This window comes from Ursus americanus, chromosome 5 (assembly GCF_024610735.1).
Source record: "Ursus americanus isolate L20-20 chromosome 5, mUrsAme1.1.p, whole genome shotgun sequence".
In the NCBI taxonomy this organism is placed as follows: Eukaryota; Metazoa; Chordata; class Mammalia; order Carnivora; family Ursidae; genus Ursus; species Ursus americanus.
Window position 1 is genome coordinate 2,094,394 of NC_142131.1, and position 19,702 is coordinate 2,114,095.

General features: G+C 38.8%; 1 pseudogene; it reads left to right on the plus strand.

The window, feature by feature from the left end:
* Window positions 1-17,193: 17,193 nt before the first annotated feature.
* LOC123779315 (thioredoxin-dependent peroxide reductase, mitochondrial pseudogene) lies at window positions 17,194-19,091 on the plus strand (annotated as a pseudogene).
* Window positions 19,092-19,702: the final 611 nt, after the last annotated feature.

Below are 19,702 nucleotides of genomic sequence, written 5' to 3' on the forward strand. Positions count from 1 at the left end.
AAACCTGTGCTTGTTAAGAGTCCTTTCCTTGAGGGGCGCCTGGGTGGCGCAGTGGGGCACCTGGGTGGTGCAGTCATTAAGCGTCTGCCTTCGGCTCAGGGCATGATCCCAGTGTACTGGGATTGAGCCCCACATCAGGCTCTTCTGCTGGGAGCCTGCTTCTTCCTCTCCCACTCCCCCTGCTTGTGCTCCCTCTCTCACTGGCTGTCTTTGTCAAATAAATAAATAAAATCTTTTTTTTTTTTTTTAAAGAGTCCTTTCCTTGAATCTCTCTCAAGATGAAATAAATTTGCAAAAGCATTGGAATAAAACAATAACTTTCATAAATTGCAAAAAGACTTAAAAATGGCCATGGTTAAAGATCTGATGAGAGTTCATTATTAACAAAGAAATTTAGTTGTTGTCTATGACACAAAATTTTAAGATAATAACTAAAATTACAACTGATAACATTTTACCAGGATATATCAGAATCTTAGGAATTCTATACAATTACTAGAACATATATTAATAATATATAATCACACAAGTATAATCTAAGGTTTAGTATCACTTATTTGACAATGCTTCCCTTATAATTTAACATATCAAATGAGCCTAATTAGCTTAATAGCTCTCTTTTTATATGGAAAGAACAAATCTTTTGAGGTGTTCCAGGGATGCTTTAGAAAATCCCAAATTTCATCCAGGTCAAAAAATTTTGCTCAGAATTTGATTTTGGAAAGTTTGTCAAAAATATCAAAAAGTTTGGGCACTTGAATAAATAGGATCACAGATCATTATAAACAATCTTTAATTATCTATTTAACCAAAGTGAAAAAAGATTTTAACAACAAATACAGAAGATCACATAATTTTAAGCAAAGCTTAGTTCATACTGTTAAGACAATTAAGTAATCAAAGACCTGAGAAAGACAACATGAAGTACAGGAAATTATAGTGAAATATAAAATCTTTGCTTTCTAGGCAGATTGCTTAAAAGGTGAAAAAAAACCTTTCATAATATTTTATCAAAAGCAGACCAATAGTCCAAGAAAAATTTTTCTTTTTAGCAGATTATTTAGCAGAAAATTATGTAAGAAAGCTATTAATATTAAAGCTTATTTTAAAAAACGCTTATAGCAATCTAGTGTTTAGCCAACTTGACTACACAGGATAAAATTCTCTCTCTTTCTCTGTCTTCAACTTTCTATATTCATTTAGTTTGTCCTTTATTTTTTTCCTTCCTATTCTGAAAAAAAAAACAGTTTTACTTTAGGACAAATTTATTTTCTTTTCCTTAACAAAAGTGTATCACCATACTTTTTTTTTTTTTAAACCTCGGAACACATCCTACTTTCCTTGCATACAGAGTTGCATCTCATCTTATTTCTAGTAGTTTTAATTACATTGTACTAATCACAATTTTTAACTTTAGAAACCTTAATTTCCAGTGAAAACTAAGAAGTAAGCATTTGTGAACTGTTAGATTGGCAAATTTATGAATACAGCTCATAATTTCTAGAAATATAAGTTTCCTCATAGTAGTCTTTTGGTATAGCACAGGGCATGTTTACTAACAGACCCAAATATATTTAGCTTCTTGGTAATAGGAGGCCAGAGGTTGATAACCTATGTTTAGTAATTAATGTTTCAGTATTTTATCTTATCAGGAAATGATCTAGGTATTTAATAAATATCCACCATTTAATTTAACTTAGTAAAACTCTAAAGCTTTAAGTTACCAAAAATATTTGGGAAACATAATTATTGCTGAAAAGTTTACTTATAAACTTTTATTCCACTTACATCTATCTAAATCATTTGCTTGCAACAAATAATGTTTGTATTATGCATCAAAACTTCTTGAGACAGTGGAGAAAATCAGCCACCATCCCAAGCTATTTTCGTTGCTGACAAAAGAGATAGCATGAATTTATTTGACTAGTAAAGCCAGGTAGAATAATCATTGTATGTCTGCATTATATTTAATGCTGATAACTCTGAAGACATGCCTATTTTAATTAAACCAACAAACTTAAATCAGCTTTTACTTACTACAGATTATTCCAGATCACGCGAACTTGAAAACATTTGAGTTAGTTTCTGTATTTCTGAGTTTTAGGAATATCTCATTCATAAGCATTTACTTTTAAGCCAATTATATAGAGTTCTTTTTTAAATTAATTTTGCCAATACCATCTGGAGGTAGAAAAATACCTTATCTGTAATGTACATACAGAGATATACATAAACGTACAGACAGACACTACCAGAGATCTTATAGCTCCCATTTTAAAACTTTAGCTGTTGGGGCGCCTGGGTAGTGCAGTCGTTAAAGCGTCTTCCTTCGGCTCAGGGCGTGATCCCGGCGTTCCAGGATCGAGTCCCACATTGGGCTCCTCTGCTGGGAGCCTGCTTCTTCCTCTCTCACTCGCCTGCTCTGTTCCCTCTCTCGCTGGCTGTCTCTCTGTCACATAAATAAATAAAATCTTTTAAAAAAATAAGTAAAATTTTAGCTGTGAATCAGATACAATTATATGAAACTCAGTAGTTTATAAATAGCAGTAAGGAGGTCACATGATGTGATGAGCACTGGGTGTTATACGCAGTTAATAAATCATTGAACATTACATCAAGAACTAATGATGTATTGTATGTTGGCTAGTTGAATTTAAATTAAAAAATAACAGTTGGATTCAAATTTTATCTCTCTCAGAACAAGTTAAGTAAGATTCCCTGCTCAAATGGCTAAAGCTTTTTACTAACCTTTGTGGAGAAGACTTTTAAGATTTGTATTTGTCCTTGACAAGGAATTTTATGGAGGGTGTAGACTAGAGTTTGGGCAAGGGAACTTTTATAGATGTTGGTATTTTACAAAGCCTTTTTCTCTTTCTGTTTTCTTCAGTCTCAGGTGATTGTGGGCTATGTTTTGTTTATCTCCTGGGTGTTTACATTTTAAAGACATGTTGAGATTTATATCTTCAAGGGACAGAGAAAGAATGTAAGTTTTCTCCTAGAAGTTTTGGAATGTTTTTGTCTGTTATTAGAAGTCTAGGGTAATTATTATTTAAATATTTCCTTCTTTTTCTTAAGTGCGAGACATTGTACTTCCAATGTTCTGATTTTTTAAAAAATAATATCTGCAAATGTCTGAAAGGCAAATAGGAAAGGGTCTGAGTGGACTCCGAGTTGCTTTCATTGTCATGCTTTAGATTCAAATTGCAAATTAAGAATTGTTGATTTTTAATTCCTTTTTCTTGAATTCCTGCACGCTGTCTTCCAGAATTGTGTTTCTGATTCCGTTATAATGATTAGAGTTTGACTATCCAAACATGCTATTTTGAATTTGCTTTTTTTTTTTATTAAGGAGAAAATTTCCCAGCAAGGCAGAAATGAAAAGATTTCTATGTTCTAGAGCTACAGGGTTTAGTGTACATGCCTCTGAAAGGTCTCTATAAAGCACTCAACAAAGGCATCCAGATGTTCTCCTTTCCAAGTGTACAGTTCAACCTTAGACCAGTTCACCTTAGTGTGAGAAGCCTTTGTATACCATTGCTTCTATTAGCTCCTGAACCTCAGTCTCCAAGTTGATTAATTTCCTGATTGTTTGGAGGATGGCCTGGGAGAAATGCTGGTCATCTGTTTCATCTCTGAGGGGGGCTTTTTCTCACGGAGCCATCTAGCTTTTCTGTTAACTACAGTCTAATCATAGGTGGGAAGAACATCCCTCAGCAGCCAATCAATGTCCTTGTGAGTGGAGTTGTGAATGGCCACTAATCCTTCTAATTCCTTTCTAAGTTTGGTGGGATCGTCTGAAAGTGGAGGTAAAAGAGCGTCATACTTTAAAAGATCTGTTGCTGTCCAAGGGACGTGATTTCTTTGCCTACATGGGCAGGCAAGGAGGGAAGCAGGACACATCCGCAAAGAACATTGCACTGGAAGGCCTGAGGCTGGTACAACCTGATTACAGAGCCCAGTGAAGTGAGCCTTACTGTCTATCCTGGGTGCTTCGGCTACATTCACTTTCTGGCTTTCCACATGTACGTGAGTAACCTGTATACCCTGGGCCTAGGGGATAGGCTGGAGTGCTGTCTATAAATCGTGTAAGTAAAGGAAGGCTAAAGCAGGCAAGTGGGTGTTTAAGGGATTTTCTGGGGAAGGTGGAGGAGTTTTGGAGTTAAAGGAATTTGTTGAGGTTAGGCCAGATTTTAAGGAGGGGGATGTACTTTGAATGTGTACTTTATTTTTTCTAAGTCTATTTTCTATCCTTTCATCTTGTGAAGGGAATCCCTAGGGCTAGCCATTATGCTCCTTTGTATCCACTTTTTGATTTGTCTTTTCACAGGTAGCAATAAGATAATTATTAATTATATAAGAAGAGAGCTCCAATTTTTTTCCCTAAGTACAGAAGATTTTACAATTCAGGATCATTCTGGTCATTGATGAATAGGATTTTATGTTAATTTCAATAGTGACTCAGTAAGGTCTTTTATGGCTTAACCAAGGACAAAAGAAATGGTCCAAAAGGGGGTGCAAAAGCGAAAGCCCTCACAAGATCCAGAAAGTTAGCCTAAGAAAACAAAGACCTAGAGTTAACCTAAGAAAGCAAAGACCTTCACTGTCACAGGTGGTAAGAATGATGTAGAGAAAATGGCCTCTCTGTTTCCTATGGGACCATAGGATGCCTCCAGTCACAGGTGTGCTCTCTGTGACATGAGGCAGGTGCTACTGGAATGGGACTTTTTCAGTACTAACGAGACAATGAAGGTTGAGACATCAAAAGCTCATAATGGACTGGGATCCCTTACAACAAATTTCCTGAAAGCTGCATGGTCAGGCAATGAGAATGCTGCTTGTGACTTCATGTTTTAGAATCTCAGTCTGTTCAACTGGACATCAAATGCAAGCTGGTACTTGCATCTTCTGGCTGGCAGAGACCGGAGAGAATATTCCCATTGGCTACAAAGCTGAGCTCTAAGGCCGTAGAACTAGGTGAAAGGAAACATCCAGTTTTTACATAGGGAACCCCCAGCTAAATTTGTCTAAATAGATACTACTCTGGTGAGAACTGTGAATTAACCGGTGTGTGAGACTGGCTTGACACAGGCTTATAGGACCTATGCCTATGTTCTACCCTGTGGTTTTCCTCTTTATGACAAATGACAGAAAAGATAGAGACAAAGAAAAACAATGACCATCTCTGGGAGGAAAGGGATCAATAGAAAACAAGTCTTAATTTTTTTTTTCAGTGTAGTGCAAGCTGCATTCTCTGGTCTAGAGGTCGTGTAAAGCTTCTCCCATGGGAAACTTTCATGGGCTTTTCCATAATTCACTACTAAGCTCATTGAATTGCAGTTCCTTTGACCAGGACAGACAAATTTCATTCTGGGTAGACACTTTCAACTCCTCTCATCGCCCTGAGCAGTTTGGTGTTCACCTCCAGCTTCCTGATGCTTGGGTCCACCAGCATCTCTAGGAAGGCATTTTAGACAGGACCCAGCTCTAGGTATAATTCTAACCCAAATGCTAACACTGTGCTGTAGCTCTCTTCTGGGAGGCCCTCATAGTACCATGGGAAATATTCCTTTGCTGCTGTTCCAGTTATCTACTGCTGTATAACAAATTATGCCAAAATTGAGTGGCTTAAAACAACAACTATTTTATTATACCTCATGATTTTTTACACTGGGAATTCAGGAAGGGTTCAACTGGGCATTTCTTCTGCTTCATGTGTCATTGGTGGAAGTCAGTCAGTGGTATTTAGTTAGAGGACAGACTGGTGTGAAATATTCAAGACCTAAATGTTTGGTGCTTTGGTTGGGATTGGCTGGGAAGTTGGCGGTTGTCCAGAGTGGATACCTGTGGCTTCTCTAGCATGGTGGTCTCAGGATAGTCAAACTTATTACATAGTATTTCAGGGTTCCCAGAAAGAATTTTCAAAAAGAGAGGAAGTGGACCAGAAATTGGCATTAAGAGTCATTTCTACTGTATTTTATTGTCAAAGCAGCATCAGAGCTTATAAAAATCCAAAGGGAAGGAACATAGCCCCTACTTCTCTATGAAAGTTCTGTTAAAAAAAATTATGGTAATCTTTGGCCACCATAGTCCCTGACAAATTCTGTGAGTACAGGCCAAACTCCAGGCTACTAGTTCCATTTTGCTGCCAGAGTGCTTTTTAGTTTTCTCTTCCAAGAGTTAGGCACCTGGATACTGCATCTCCCAGCTACATCTTTCAGAACTCTCCCCATGATCTCACAGAAGCCCCTCTCACTTAAGGTAGGATTGGGGCTCTAAAAGCTGGCTCGAAAAAAACCCTCACCGATTTTCTGTCTCCACACTCTAGTGCCTCCTGATATCCTTGATCTAGTCAGGGGTTACAGGAGATGTGCAATGATTCTGATACATTTCCTTTGCAAAGTTTGCATGTGGGGATCTGTCTTATGCTGACTTTGAATTATGATATAGAATGTGTCAGCACCTTGGTTGAAACCAGGCAGGTAGAATTCTATTCTAACATCCTGTCATACCATTTAAAAGTCAGGAGCAGACAAAGAGGAGTTGGGTGACCAGAAGAGTTTCTGTTTTGGATGGTCACCTAGACAGAAAGGGATGTTGGTCCAGGTTGCTGCAAGAATGCCAAGAGAGAGAAGCTGTATGGTTCCCAGGACATGGAGGAGGGAGGAACTTGAACCTCCCTCTCCTGTGTCATCTGTGGCTTGAAAGTAAGGTGGTGGAGAGATCCTACAGTCCATAGGACAGGGTGGCAGTGGGGGCTTGATCACTCCCTTGACCTGAGAGGCGGATCGAGGCTGGAAAGGCAGCAGTTCAGTGAGATGTTAAGAGTGGAGGTGGGATGCTGGGGTAGGGATGGGCAGGCTGCTAGGAAGAATCCGTATGGGTGCCTCAGCCAAGTGAACTTGGAGTCAGTTTCCAAGGGTGTTTGACCATCCCTGGAACCAAGACATAACTGGAAAGGTGAGAAAGGATGGAGAGAAAATGGATCTATCCAAAGTCCTCAGGGAGAACAGTGCTTATGGTGAAAGTGATATTTCATAAATCACTTAGGAGTGAGACCCCCAATGGCCTTCTCAAGTCACAACAGATGTTTGCTAAGGTGACTTCTTTTTTTTTTAAAGATTTTTTATTTATTTATTCGACAGAGATAGAGACAGCCAGCGAGAGACGGAACACAAGCAGGGTGAGTGGGAGAGGAAGAAGCAGGCTCATAGCGGAGGAGCCTGATGTGGGGCTCGATCCCATAATGCCAGGATCACGCCCTGAGCTGAAGGCAGATGCTTAACCGCTGTGCCACCCAGGCACCCCTGCTAAGGTGACTTCTAGGTCTTGTGAGCTTAACCTCACAACTGCAGAGTTGGGTGGTTTTTGTTTGTTTGTTTGTTTATTACTGAATGAAGTATCCAAATAGGCATCAGAGCTGAACTGAGGAAAGTGTTTCTTCTCTAACAAATGTTGATGTTCACATAGTGACTTCCTTCCAAAGAGTAAAATATGAAAAGAGGGGGAAAGAGTAATTTTATAGTGAAAGAAACCTGACAAATACTATCTCAGCCAGGAGATCACTGATGATGTGTTGACAGTGTTTATCTTTGATATGATGTGATAAGAATGGCATTTCATTTTGCCATTCTGTGATCTTCCTTCCAAGAACCCATACTCCAGTCTAATCATGAGAAAAACATAAGAGAAATCCCAGGTGAGGGACATTCTACAAAATACTTTGCTAAATTGTTAAGGTCATTAAAAATTACTAGTCTGAGAAAATGTCACACCCTAGGAGACATGATGACTAAATGTAGTAAGGTATTCTGAACCCTAGAACAGAAAAAGACCTTAGGTAAAAATAAGGAAATATGAATACAGTGTGGACTTCAGCTAATAATACTATATTAATATTAGTTTATTAGTTGTAACGAATGTACCTTACTGATATTAGATATTAATAGGGGAAACTGGGTGCAGACTATATGGGATCTCTCTGTACTATTTTTGAATTTTTTCTATAAATCTAAAAGTGTTTTTAAAAATAAAGTCTATTAAAAATGTGTGTGGGTGTACCACTTGCAGATATAAATATTAAACAGATATTAAAAGAGACCCAAATCATTAGCCTGCCTCTCAGTTGCGTGAACAGATGTCCTATGACAATTCTTTTTTTCTTCTTCTCTTCTCTCTCACCCCTTATGCAGGCCCTTATTTTTCCTAAACTGCTCCTGTCCCCTTCTGATTAAACTCTTTGCCTCAGTTTCTTATCCCTCCTGATCTTAAACCCAAAAGTCACTTCATAATTAAGTTTTTCTCAAGTAGTCAGTTTTCTTGTTTCCCTAGAGACCACACCATTGCTCTCTGTATAAATGACTTTCTCCTGCGCACTTAATGCCTCCCAGGATCCGGGCTGAAAGTTCTTCTGAGCACGTTCTGTCGCTCCATAAGTTAACCAATCAATGTGCTAGTTCAGTGATGTTTGGACTTTAAAATATTTTTACTGAATAAAGCCTTGTTTTCCCCAAATAAAATTGTATGTAGAAATCCAAATTACAAATTGGATAAAGATAATACCATGGGGGGGCTTAGGTTAGAGGATAATCTTTACAGCCCACCTTCCTCAAGATCTGTTGGAGATCATCTGACTACCCCATTTCTCAATCAGTGGATTCTCACTGGTCCTGGGGCACTGAGCACCCCCACCTTCTTGCCTGATTTTATGTCCTTGTTTCTGCCAGTGGCACAGTCCCAAATGCCCTTCCTCTGTTTGGTCTTCCACAGTTTGGTCCTGTTAAAATCATTCTCTGTATTCAAATACTGCCTCTTTCATTATGGCTTCTTGGCTTGTCCAGCCAGAAGTTCTGTCTCACTCCCATGGGGTTCTTGGCTCTTGACTTCAAGTTCTGTTATGAAATTTAGTGCACACTAATCTGTGTCAGAATTATTTGATTATACTATCTTCTTCATTAGTCCATAAGCCCCTTGATGGCAGGACCTGTGGTTTTCATATCTGTGTATTCCCCGCAGCAGGTAGCAAGGTGCCTATGCTTAGTAGACTTTTGGTTAGTGGTAACTTAAATAGACAGGTGCATAGAATGAATGCCTTAGATTTACTTTGGCTCAGACTCATAGTTTTGCTTTTGACCCTTAGCCTGCCTCTGAACCTTGATATGTGTTTGTTCTTTTTTACACTCTTACTTCTTTTTCCACTCATGCATGCTTATCAGACAACTAAATTTTCCAGCCCTTGTGACTTAGACCTATGGAAAAATGTATATTGAGAATCCTTAGACTGTATCCCTCCCCTCCTTGACCCATGTTCTTCACCCAAAGCCTACTCCAGTGCCTGGAACATCATTCACCATGTTTGTTGAATTATTGAATACACGAGTATGATTTAGAAAAAGAACAATTATTTTTTAAAGTCAAAGCTGACTATGTTCTTAGCCTGTTCTTCTATAGAGAATCAGCTGCAGCAACTTCACAGCTATCCATGGAATGAGATGTCAATGATTCTGAAATGATCTGTGACATTTCAGTTCAGATCTGGGGTTGCCTGCTTGGCTTTACCACTCAGCACTCATATCTGCACAAACCTCTGTTTACACTGTGTTATTTAGCTTGGTTTTCCCCTTGAATGTGATTCCTGAAAATGATTTACAAATATTTATTCTCAATAAAAATATTGGAGAAGAGTACAGAGTGTGACTTTCCCTAGACCCTGCAGTCCTCTACAGATGGCCCTAAATAGAGCCATAGTGCAGATAATAGCAGGTGGCTCAGTGAGTGGTGGAGTTTTTAGTGGTGGTGGCTTGAGGGTCAGGAAGGTTAAGGGAACAATACTGGCTTGAGTAGCTGCCTTAAGATCATATGAAAGTTACAACCTGAATTTCCAAACTTTTTTGACCATTTTTCCTGCCACAACTTGAAAAACAAAATGCACTATCACACGCACACAAATGAAGGCATTGAAAATGCTGATTTCTTGGTTTAAAATTACATAATACACTAACTATGAAATATTCAAATATTTGAATGGCATACAAAATATATTGAACAAAGTAAGAGCATCTGCCCTCTCATGCCTACCTTTATTAGTGCTGTCCCGCTTAGTTGTTCTCTCAGGAGGTAGCCAAACTTTCAAGTTTGCTGGTCATTTTTCAATTCATTTTTAGTAAGTCCCTGAACTTTTGATTGAGTTTTAGAGTAGAAATTTGGAGACCACTCTTCCAAAGCCCAAGGTTGTCTTAATCATCTGGGCCGCCATAACAAAATACCATAGACTGGGTGGCTTAACAACAGAACTTTATGTCGTCACAGTTCTGGAGCTGGAAGTCCAAGATCAGGGTCCAGATTGGTCAGGTTCTAGGAAGAACTCTCTGCTAAGGGCTCTCTTCTTGGCTTCTAGATGACCACCTTCTTGCTGTCTTCACCTGGTGGTGGTGGATGGGGGGAGCGCTCTAGTGTCTCTTCTTATGAGGGCACTAATCCCATCATGACGGCCCTACCGGCATGACATCATCTAACCTTAATTCCCTCCCAAAAGCCCCATCTCTAAATACCATCACACTGGGGGCTAGGGCTTACTGCATGAATTTTGGGGACACACATTCAGTCCATAAAGGAGATCTTTCCTAATTACTTCTTAGTCTTCATCTAGATTCTGAAATTTTACTTGTTGATCAAAAATTGCTATCATAGCAATTAGGGAGAGAAAGTAGTTTACTTAAACTCCACCTCAGTTTTTAAGCAGATGGCTTACATTCAGATGAAAACACAATTGCTAAATGCTCTTATTTTGAGTAGCTCAATTTTCTCATAGCACTGAATGTCTTCTCCCTCATCCTAAGCCACAGTTTTATATTTGTTAAAAAGGAAAAACAATATATACTCTTCAACAAAATGTAATTTAAAGGTGAAATGAGAAAATGGATATAAAGACATTTTATTAACTGCAAAGCATTCCACAATAAAGTAACCTAAAGTCACCACAATAGGGGCACCTGACTGGCTCAGTCAGTAGAGCATGCGACTCTTGATCTCAGGGTTGTGAGTTCAAGCCCCATTGTGAGTGTAGAGAGTACTTGAAAAAATAAACAAAATCTTTTAAAAATGCACTGGAGGGGCGCTTGGGTGGCTCAGTTGGTTGAGCGTCTGCCTTTGGTTCAGGTCATGAACCCCGGGGTCCTGGGATCGAGCCTGATTCTCCCTCTCCCTCTGCCCTTCCCTGGGTGCCCCCACTCTCCATCCCCTGGCTCACGCTCACTCTCTCTCACGTACTCTCTGTCTCTCTGTCTCAAATAAATAGATAAGATCTTAAAAAAAGACTTGGGGAGCCTGAGTGGTCAGTCCTTTAAATGTCTGATTCTTGATCTCAGCTCAGGTCTTGATCTCAGGGTTGTGAGTTCAAGCCCCACATTGGGCTCCATGCTGGGCATGGAGCCTACTTAAAAAAACAAAAATACATACATACATACATACATACATACATACATAAAGTAACAACAATAAAGTAAAATAAAGTGACTTTATTATAATCTATACTTATTTGCTACAGTAACAATTAAAATGCAGAAAAATTAACCAAATATCTTAGTTTGAGATTTTCCTAAGCAAACCACATTTCCTGCATTCACTGTGTGTGTTTCAACTGTCTTGCCAAAGCTTACATAGAAAGGATTCCTGATGTTGGAGACATGGTTATCTTGGAAAGTTTGTGTCTGCTGAAAAAAATGACACAGAATACACCTGGCATCATTTTGACTTCTGCACCCTGTCAGTCCAACTTCAGGATTAATCACAGCAAGAAATTGTGGGTCTCACAAGAAGCACTTAAAGAAAAAGCAATAAGGAAAGCAAAAATCTGCTACCTCTGTATATATACATTGTTAATGCCAAATTCCTGCTTTGGATGCTATAATTATGAGTGATGGAAACAGTGGGAGAACTGGGTGAAGGTTACATTGCAACTACTTGTGGATCTATATTTATTTCAAAATAAAAGGGTAAAATAAAGTTCTGTTACCTCAAAAAGAAAAGAGGCCAGAGCAGAAAGAACAAGAACTGGGAAACAGATTATTGGTAAGTAGTGTAAAAGTAGAGGCACGGAGGTAATTGGCTGTTTCATTTTTAAAGGACTTACACTGCCGTCAGGGTAAACTGATAGCACCGGAGAGAGGTGCTAAGAGATGAGCTGTGGTTTGCAAAGCCAGTGGCTTTCACTCACACATGGGTTTCAAGGGTACACTACCAAACAGACTCTTTAAGAAAGACTAGGCAAATACCACAGATAGACTGGGCAAAATCACAGGGTGACTGATGTCAATACCGTTCGTTCTCTCTGGAAAGGGCAAAAAAGGTCAATTCTCTTGAGTTGTGCCTTTTCTTGTTTCCATCTGATTGTTTTCCTCTCTGTTCCTCTAATCATGCTGAAGTCAATTAAGAAGACAAGAGGGGGCAATTAAACTAGCTAGATGGAAACCCACAGGTCATTACTATTGATTTAAAGAAGGGCAAGTTCATGTTGATGAAATTCTTAGTATCGCAGGCTGGAAATAGCTTTTCCTTTATATTTCCATTGTACCAACTTTCTTTCTGTTTTACGGCCTGAAGAATATTTTGTCTTCCATTCTGGTTCTCCTCTATTGTCTCCCCAAGTAAATTACAAACTCTTCAAAGGACTTTTTTTTTTTTTTTGCAAGACATTTCGAACGCCTTCATCTTTCTGGTTAACACCATTTGTATCAGTAACTGCAACAGTGTTATTTTTGGCATCTCACATTAACTGGTCAGTAAGAATTTATTTCTTAAAGGGTAGGAGTGAGAATAGAAAGACCGGAGACACAAGAATATTAGGATTCACGTTTGTGTTAAAAGCTCAAAAATCAAAACTGTTTGGCTCTCTGCAGCAAAACTGTAGCACAAGCTTCAATATTTTAGCTTTAAGTCCATGTCTATCATTGTCATCATACCGACTGGGAGTTTCTGAAGAAGAAAATTCTGTATGTTCAAAGTGCTCTTGCCTTGATGATTCTTTTCAGTATTAACAGATGCAAACACATTTCCTCTTATACTGTCACTGAAGCCAGGACATATGTGCTAAAGGCATGTCTTCCAACTATGCTGGAGCATTCTGCATGAGTATCTAACAGTACTATTACTAGTGACTAAGCTAAAGGGTATCTGACTGAGCAAAAAAAGAAAGAAAGAGAGAGAGAGAGAGAGAGAAAGAAAGAAAGAAAGAAAGAAAGAAAGAAAGAAAGAAAGAAACCACTCTACCAGTGTTCCTGCAATGACCAGCACACCAAATTCAATGAACACTTTCATCAATAGTAGAAGGAATATAAAAATTGATAAAATTAATGACATTTTCAAAATCCAATTCTCTGGCAGTTACTGAAGTAGTTAAAAGGACTGGACACTTTCCCAGTAAAGAGCCTCAAGAACTTTCTCTTTCTCTCTCTCTCTGTTCCAGATCACATCAGTACTTGAAGTTGCTGGGGTTTTTTTCTTGAAAAAGAAGAGTTGCGATAAAATCTGCTTTTTTCTTAGCTTCAACAAAGATTGTAGTTCTTTCATCACCTATGTTTTACAGAATTTCTGCAAGTTTGCCACTTTTTGAGTACTTGTCAAGTTGGAGAACAGTCTGCTGATCATCTCTGTGGGCTCCACCCAACTTGTCCAACAGCCACAGATAATTCTACTTTCAAAACTTCCCAGCCAAATTTTGAATTTCCTCTGGAAAACACTGCACTGAGCATAAGGGTTTGATGTTCCTTTAATGGCATTCTAAGGCAGAAGATTGGCTTCTTAATTTCTGATCCAAAATCCATATCTAGCATGTAGACAGCTTCATCTAAAATTAAATATTCCCATTATCTGAGACCATTTTTTGTTATCCATTAGTATCCCAGGAGTAGCACATAATACATCATAGCCTTGTAGTGTCTGAAAGAAAGGAAAGGGATAGCATTCTTGTTTGGATACTCTGTTAGGCAACTGATACTGTTCTTCTTTTTTTAAATATATATTTTACTTATTTATTGAGAGAGTGGAAGAGAGGGAGAGAGGAGAGAGAGAGAGAGAGACCACAAGTGGGGGCAGGGGCAGTGGGAGAGGGAGAGGCAGACTCTCACTGAGCAGGGAGCCTGATGTGGGGCTCGATCCTAGGACCCCAAGATCATGACTTGAGCTGAAGGCAGACGCCTAACCAACTGAGCCACCCAGGTGCCCTGATACAGTTCTTTGGTTTTATCTTTATACATGCATAGAGATAGGGATCATTATTTTCACTTTACATACAATGAAACAGGGGCTCAGGGTGGTTACAAAACTTTTAAGTGGTAGAGTCAGGGATCCAACTAAGCTCTGTCTGATTTAAAAGTTCACATTCCTTCCATTACACTGAGTCCTCTCTTTACTCTATGGAGTTATCTGGCACTTCATTAGCTTGCCACAAATATTTATTGGCTCGACAGAGAGATGAATGAATAGATGATTGAAAGAAACCGTCTGAGGCTTTAGGAACAAGTCTAATCTGAGAGATAGAAATGCTAATAGAAATCTTTATAAAATTGCTCTGTATTTCTAAGTGGCCCCATCTCTTCTGCCAAAGAGAGGGTGCTTCAATATTCCTATGAAGTGAAAAGGGAACCCCTGTGCTCCAGTATACCTACAATTAGGACAGACTTCAGCCAAAATTGGAAGGCAAGTGAAGTGAGACTTAGGTGCTCTTCTTTCTCTGCACTTGGTGGCTCCTGCTTAGTACTATTAATGTAGTCACTCACGGACCTGAGTCTGGTCAAACCTCTAGAATTAACTCCAGTTCACTTGGTTCTGCAGTCTTGGCTGCTAGTGGACCTAAGAGGAGTCAGTTGAAAGGAGAATTCACATGGGGGAGTTTAGTTCATAGAATTTGGAACCAAATAGACTGGGTTTAAAAAAAAACATATGTTCTCCACTTATTAGTTCTGTCACTTTGGGTAAGCCACTTAACCAATCAGTCCAAAACTTGGGAATATAGAAATTTCCTCATGTGGTTGTTATGAGGATTAATGGTATAGATAAAGGGTGAGGCTCATAGTAGAAACCTATTAAGATGTAGCTACTCTTCTCAGTTTTTTAGATGAATTTTTGGTAACTATAAGGCTTGTAGTTTTCCAACCAAAAACAAAGAAAATTTTTAGGATTTTGTGGTTTTATTTACATCATAAACCTTACAAAAGTCAAAAATCTAGAGTTAAATAATTTAGAATCACTTCTGATAAGGAGAAAAAAATATGTATATTTGAAACTATCCTAGAATTTGGGCTTACCTTACCTACTTTGGATTTTCACCTTAGTTTACTCCTCTTTGGAGATTTTCTATTCTGAAACATACAGCAGATGTCCATTTTTGTGGGCACTGGGATCCTACTGGGAGTAGGACACTGTCCAGTGTGCATCCTCCTTCTCTACCACCAACTTGGAAACAAAGGGGAAGCTGCCATGAAAGTATTGGGATACGATTCTCCATGAGACTTTCATGCTTCTGCAAAATATGCAAGCAGAACTAATTGCTCTTTCCTTCTAGCTTGTACAGGTATTTGTAGAGTGAAAGCCTTGGCCTCTCTTTGCAGAGCCAAGGGCAGGTTTGTTTGCTGTCCAGTATAATAAAGATGTTTCCCTTTGGGGCAAACATTGGCAGGTTTGTTCCCAGCTCATTAATAGATTCAGGTTCTCTAAACTCAGGGTTCCACCTTATGCTCTGCCTCCACCCAGGCCCCCTCTCCCTCCACACCATAGGGCTTGAGAAGCAAGGAAAGCCAACGCATGCTGCTTGCTGTGCTGTGATAACAAAGTCTGTTGTCTCTAGTACAGGATTCTCTTGTCTTCTGCCAGCACGAAAGTGTGACAGACTGACTTGTGAGCTTGAGAGTAGATAAAAATTCACATCGTTTACAGTTCTTGACAAAAAGTTTGTGAAAACATGGAAATGTGGTATTGTCAGCCTAGAGGGCTCAGAAATCTCCTCTGATTGGGAAGTGCAGGTGGCTGAGGGAAATTGTCCCAGGAAACGTAATACCTGATGTAAGTCTTGAAAGATGAGCAGAAGCTGGCTGAGTGAAGAAGGCTAAAAGACATGACGAATTCCAGGCGAAAGAAATGAGATACAGATGTGCTTATGTGTGGGAAATTGGAATGTTAGAGCTTGTGTTGCAAGGGGTTGGTCTTGGCAGGAGGATCTAAAAGCAGTTTGGGAATATACTGAGAAAAGAAAGAAGAAAAACTAATTTCTAGATTTTCTACTCTACTAAAACTTTCATGTGAATAGTCTCATTTTACTAAGATCGCAACTTTCTTGGGTAGGTATTACTAGCCTTTATAAAGAAATTAAGGCTCTGAGAATTTGAATAATTTCTGTAAGATTAAAAAGCCGATAAATACTAGAACAACAGTGTAAAACCAATGTTTTTTCCATACCATCTTCAATCACTTGGTGGGGATTTTTAATTTTTATTCTCTAGGTAATATCAGGAATCATCCATCTTTTTATATTAATGTTGTTGTTGTTTTCTTTTTTCCTTAATGTCAGGATGTCCTGATTAAGTCCATGGTAAATGGGCAGTTTGGAAGCAGCATGAAGTATAGGATAAGGGTTGTCTGCTAAGTATGAGAATAGTTATGAGATCATTGTAGTGACCCATTTGAGTGTTTTTAAGGGGACTGAATTGGGTAATGAAAATCATGATGGAGAAGAGAGAATAATTCATGCGTTTAGAAGTATAGTATATCATAAAGGTGAAATGAATAAAAAGAGAAGTGCAGAGATTTATAACTTTGATGACTAAATGATTTCAATTAGCTGAAATAGGTGATTCTGGTGGAGGAACTTTGAAGGACAACATTATGAACTGAATTTATAAAATAAATAGGATGGCAAAGGGTGAACTGATGGTGAAATTTCAGGCAGTTTTTGCTTTGTGGAAGACAAATTTTGAAATTAGAGATGTTCAGTTTTTCATGGAGTTTACAAATTATTTTTTTCATTGGTAATTACAACGTAATAATGAAAATTTTAAATTGTACAGATATGAGACAGCATTTAGCAGAAGTATTTTCTGGTAGGAAACGTGAACACACACAAAAAGAATATATGAGTATTAGAATGTTAATTTGCCCATTCTACTTTTTAGTGTACTTCCTTAAAAGTCTTAGTAGTAATATGAGGTGCCTGTGTGGCTCAGTCAGTTAAGCATCCAATGCTTGATATTGGCTCAGGGTTGTGAGATCAAGCCCAGCATTGGGCTCCGCACTGGGCGTGGAACTGACTTAGGATTCTCTCTCTCCTTCTGCCCCTCCCCTGCTTAGTAATATTATTTCAGATTTTTACTGAGATAACAATTCCCCTTCTTGACTAATCAATTTTGGCTCAAAACAGTTGTCAGATTCCTCCTTTTCTATACCTCCTAATCAGCTCTCTCTGAAACCCCCTCCAAAAATCGAGTCTTTAAAAAGATTTGAAGAAGGGTGGCTCATGCCCAGAAAAAAGACCAAGATTTCGCCAACTTTGGCAAATGACTTTACTTATTTTTTTACACTAGCTTGTAGAAAGAAAGCCTGAATGATTCATACCATCTGTGGATTTAAATGGGTTTCTCCTATTACTCAAAAAGATGTAGCTTTCTTTTGAAAATGAAAAAAAATGTTTCTTTTGCAAAACTTTTTGTTGAGCAAAAAGATTGTGTGTATGCACATAGCGAGTTTCAGATCACTGTTTAGTCAGAGCTCCAGTTAACTGGCTGATTCACCACTACCACCAATGCCTGGATCATTTTTCTCACTTAATGTTGGGGCAGCTGGTTGAATGTAAACCAATGTTCATTCATCTAGGTATGTTGCCTAATAACCGATTCATTCTTAAGTTTTTTCATGAGGAAGCGCGCACACACACACACCAGAGGAGGAGGGTAATAGTAGTGAAATGGGAGCTGTTACACGACGGAAATAAGCACTTGAAGGGGGGATTCTTTATTACCCTGCAAATGCAGCTTGCCCCTCAAATTCCTGTACAGAAAGATTCTCAACAGCAGACAGTTTGAATGTTTGAATATGAAAGTCAGGGTATTTCTTTTTACATTATAAGTAAGGCCTCTGCAGCCCTTAGACCTGCTGCTTTCTGAAGAACATGCCTGACAAATGTATCGTGGTCTTGTTCTGGTCAAGGAAATTCACTTTTAGCACCAGTTTCTCATGCCATGCTTCTACCATCACCCAGCACACACCCTATTTTAAGGGCACGGCCATTATCAACGGGGAGTTCAAAGACCTAAGCTTTGGTGACTTTAAGGGGAAACTTGGTGCTTTTCTTTTACCCTCTGGACTACACCTTTGTGTGTCCTACAGAAATTGGTACTTTTAGTGACAAAGCCAACAAATTTCACGATGTGAACTGTGAAGTTGTTGTGGTTTCAGTGGATTCCCACTTCATCCATCTTGCCTGGATCATCACATCAAAGAAGAATGGCAGTTTGGGCCACATGAACATCACACTCTTGCCAGATTTAACTGAACAAATTTCCTGAGACTACGACATGCTGTTAGAAGGCCCTGGTGTTGCTCTAAGAGGCCTCATCATCATTGACCCCAGTGGAGTCATCAAGCATTTGAGTGTCAGTGTTCGCCCCGTGGGCCAAAGTGTGGAAGAGATCTTCCCCTTGGTGAAGGCGTTCCAGTTTGTGAAAATCCATGGAGAAGTCTGCCCAGTAAACTGGGCCCCAGATTCTCCTACAATCAGACCACATCCAACTGCTTCCAAAGAGTACTTTGAGAAGGTAAATCGGTCAATCATCCCATGTGTACCCCAGCTTCTCCCATGTGTACCCCAGCTTCTCCTATGTGTACCCCAGCTTCTCCCATGTGTACCCCAGCTTCTCCTATGTGTACCCCAGCTTCTCCCATGTGTACCCCAGCTTCTCCCACAGTTGGAACTCACTTTTAGCATTTCAAAGATGATTATTTATAGAAGTCAAAACTCCAGTTATGCTTGTATTCATAAATAATACTCTACATGTTTCCTTTTTTTTGTAATATTGGCTAGGGCTTTTAAATGTACTCACCGCATAAAGTGTCCTTTATTGGTAACCTCTTGATGGCTAGCTAGTTTATAGAATGCTAGTTCACATATTCCTTGGATTGTGTCTTCAGTGGGAAGAGGAAACCTTCTTCCTTCTTGGCCTTACTCGACCCTTTGTGTACACCAGAGTGCTACAGCACAGTGCCAAGGCTTCGATCAAGGGTCCTGAAAGTTTCTTCTTGAATTCGTTTGTACGAAACTGAATTTTGTCTTAAAGTAACAAAGATCATAATCCTACATAGTTTTAAGGTGTTAACATCAGTGGTCTAATTTAACTCTTGCAATAAATGTATATATACTTGAAACAAATGTGAATCATGTTTTTAAAAAAACATGGTGGCAAAGTCACTTAAGTGAACATACATGTTTCTTATCCTGAGATTAATATAGTTATTTTACTTATTTGTTAGTTGACGTAGGGTCTACATACAATTCTATATATTGATTGGTTGTAATTATAAAGGATATTTATTGAATCCAGGAATTGCATTTTGAAATCATTGTAATTATTTTCTTTTCTCAAGTGCTCAAGGTAAAGTACATAATAAACATTTAAAAAAATATACATAAAAAGACATGTTCAACTATATATTCTATTGGAGT